This window comes from Odontomachus brunneus, unplaced genomic scaffold (genome assembly GCF_010583005.1).
Source record: "Odontomachus brunneus isolate Ranch 3 - 2012 unplaced genomic scaffold, Obru_v1 Obru_scaffold_048, whole genome shotgun sequence".
Classification (NCBI taxonomy): Eukaryota; Metazoa; Arthropoda; class Insecta; order Hymenoptera; family Formicidae; genus Odontomachus; species Odontomachus brunneus.
The window spans coordinates 673,937-677,576 of record NW_022639498.1 but is presented as its reverse complement, the minus strand read 5'-3'; the positions used below and the strand labels follow the sequence as shown (position 1 = coordinate 677,576).

Here is a 3,640-nt window from a genome sequence, read left to right as displayed (position 1 = left end):
TCTGTGTCATACTTTGGATTTTTTTTTCGAATTCTCTTTTCTGGTATTTCATGACTTTTGTATTGTTCGTACAACACTTCGTCTTGTGACGAGTACCCTGTACATTGTTTTTCAAAATTGATGCTGCTTTCATAACTGTCTATAAGAAAGTATAAAGAGGAATATATACAACAATTTATAAGAAATCATGACAGAATGTAGATATTATGTTAATAAAATTAACAAAATTATTAATTTATTAATATTAAACTTTTGCATCCTTACTCACCGAATGGTCCGAACAAACATGTATAATTGAGTTCTCTCCAATCTGGCTTGCACGGTACTTGGTTCTTTATCCATTTGGAGGTAACGGATTTCTTTTCATATGGCCAACAAATAATTTTGTGACTTTTATCCACCCATATTTCTGGTACTGTTTGAAACCATGTGTCGGCATGAACAACATAAAACATCTGTAATTATTTTTTAATTGTACAATATTATTTTTATGGTTACATGTTGACAATAAATAGATGGACATACAAATGTACAAAAGAATGAATATGTTAATACCTATATTAAATATATATATATATGTATATAGAAATGCACGATGTCATATTGATGTAATCAATTTGAAACTGCTTGACTAATATTATTATGCATTTTTACTCTCTTCTCATTATATAAGTATTTTACATACCTATAGGGATAGGTAAATATTTCACAATACAAAAAACATAGAAAATGTAAAATAATATGATAGCAAAAAGTCAAAGTATACTTTGGAAAAATTTATTGATAAAAATGTATTGAAAAGTTTATTGAAAAGTTTATTGATACAGAACATTACATAATGCTTGTCCATAAAAAAAGTCAATATGTAAAAGAATGTATAAGTGGCAATACAACAGTAGAATTTTCTAATCTTATTTTTATACCTTTCCCTTTAATTCGATTAATTGTAATTCTTTCTAATAGCTCACTTTCACTTTTAATCAGATGTACACCTAATTTATTGGACGGTAATGGATAAAAAGGTACATTGTAAACTGTGATATTATTTCCTATACAAAAGATTTCATCATTCAAAGTTATAATATGTTTTATATTATATATGCCGTTGTTTTTTAAGTAACATATATTATTTGGCATTGTTGTGTGTAAGGTAAACTTTTCAAAAATTATCCGTTCATAACAAGCATCATTTTCAAATGGAATAGTCAATTTAGTTGTACTTTTATTAATTAATAATGGATATGTTTTCTGTTTAAAATCTTTTATATTTGAAATTACAGCTTTCTCTTTTATTCTTTTGAAAATTTGTGGTAACGGTTTATCGTGTTTACGTAAATATTTTTTTATATTTTTCATCTCGTTCTCAAATTGAAAGCAACTAAAATCATCCAATGATGTTCCAAATGTACTTACCGCAAGATGTATTAAATTATGTATACAATATATTATGTTTTCAGTTCCATATAAAGATTTAAAATTTTGTACAAACCACACTAATAATTTTTCTGCATAGTTTTTGTTATGTACGCAGTTCAATAGATCGCATAAAATTCTAATTGCGCAATGAAAAGCAGAAAAGTGTTGAATATAGTTATCTGGCATAATATCATATAAAATAAAAGGTGCAAGATACAAAAGAAAGAAGCGAAATTCTGTAGCTTTCCACCTAGTAAATTCATTCAAATTAGATCTCGGTTTCCTTGTTATTTCGCAAGGTACATTTGTATTTAAACATAGTCGTTTATTTAAAACATTATAATCACGGCTACTAAAGCGACATTCTTTTATACCTTTCGTCCACAACAATAATAATCTCTTCATTGCACCAAGTAAAACTAAGTGCATGTAATCTAATGGGAAAGCACTAACCATCCTAATTCTAAGTTTCTCTAATGGAGAAATTCCAACATGGTGATGCGTATCAAGTTTTTTCTCAAAACTGTAATCAGTTCTTCGCTCGCAATTACAATCTACAAATACTACTTTATTATTGTATTCCCCTCTTATTATGCAACGTTCATATCCACTATATCCGCTAGAATATTTTATACATTTAATAAATGAACGCGCTGGAGCATCACATATTACAGCTCTAATTTGAAGAAAAACATGTTTACCATGGTAATCAAAACCTTCGTCTCGTAAAGTACAATATTCATTTACGAATTCATTTAAAAATTCTTCAGCTGAAGAAGGTTTTGTCATACCATGGTAAATTCCAACAATAAAAGGCCGACAATAATTATTGACATTGACAAATTTTGCTTGTATTGGCCATAACTGTCTACTTGTGCTTTTCGAAATTGGAAGCCCATCAATGTTTATATCAATTATTAGACAGTTACTGACCAATTCAGTACTATTATATTTTAAATTATCAAGTATAGCTTTTTCAAGACCATAATAAAGAAATTCTCCAACAACACATGATTTAACAATACATTTTTTTGGTGTATTTAGAAAAGTTCGAGCATCACTTGGAGTTTCTTTATTTGGATGGTATTTTTTATATATTTTTAACAATTGAGACAATGCAATATGAGAAATATTATTTTTTACAGCCCACAATTGTATTTCTGATAAGAATGTTGTCTCATTATATTCGACACTAGTTCTATCTGTAATATTATCATCATTGTCATCATTGTCCACTGTGTCTTCACTATTATCAGTTTCTTCTTCTAACTCATTAGACATACTTGAACTGCTTAAACGTGATTCAATAAAAAGTTCCTCTACTTGATATTTTCCAACATTTTCTGCTTTTTTTGTAATATTTAAATTTGTACTTATTATCTTCTTCAATATCATACTTTCACAACAAACCAAAGTCTTCAATATTTTTATTTAAACATCTATTTTTTTGCCATCTTGACAGTTTATCAAATGGTTTCACTCGACCTTTCATTTTTATATATCAGTACAAACATGAAAAGAAATACTTACTTTTCTTTATTCTGTTAACTTGTACTTTCTTTGTAATTTCTCTTCTTGCTTGCTCTGTTGACAACTCTGTTAACTCCTTACAACTGAGAAGCACTTTTGATGATCCTGCAATAATATTGACAAAATCATGTAAAAGTATAATTACATAATAATAGAATAAATATCTGAAATTGAATAAGAATCACAGAATTGGAAAAATAGAATAATGTGCATGCAAGTATTTTAAGGTTATACAGTAACAATTTGTACATATATATGTATAATATATGAACGTAATGGAACTATACTTACACTTTAACTCAATATTTTTGGGTTCGCTTTGTAATATATTCAGATAACGTCTATTTATGAAAACAGCAATATAATTGCACACAATACATATCGCAATCGTTGTCGTAGCGGGTCCAAACTTTCGCGCATGCGAAATACATCAGAGGATTTTTTTCAGAGGAACGTTTTCATGAATATGTTACGTTGGTTTTCATGAATTCCGGCGGATAGATAGAAAATATAATTACGATAAGAACATAAATATATGAACATTAAACATTATACATATTACTATATATATACGTTATATATAAAAAAGCTATCTTAACATTTCATTCCCTTTCTTTGTATAAATTTATATTTATTAATTATATAAAACTATATAATTAATTCCATGAAATATACATAACTGTGACTAATAAGT

General features: G+C 27.5%; 1 long non-coding RNA gene across 1 annotated transcript; it reads right to left on the bottom strand.

Moving 5' to 3' along the window:
* Positions 1-3,401, bottom strand: LOC116845008. Its single transcript, XR_004378177.1, has 4 exons — positions 3,238-3,401; positions 2,947-3,051; positions 269-455; positions 1-139 (listed from the first exon to the last, which is right to left on the bottom strand). It is a non-coding gene; the product is annotated as an uncharacterized LOC116845008 (long non-coding RNA).
* Positions 3,402-3,640: the final 239 nt, after the last annotated feature.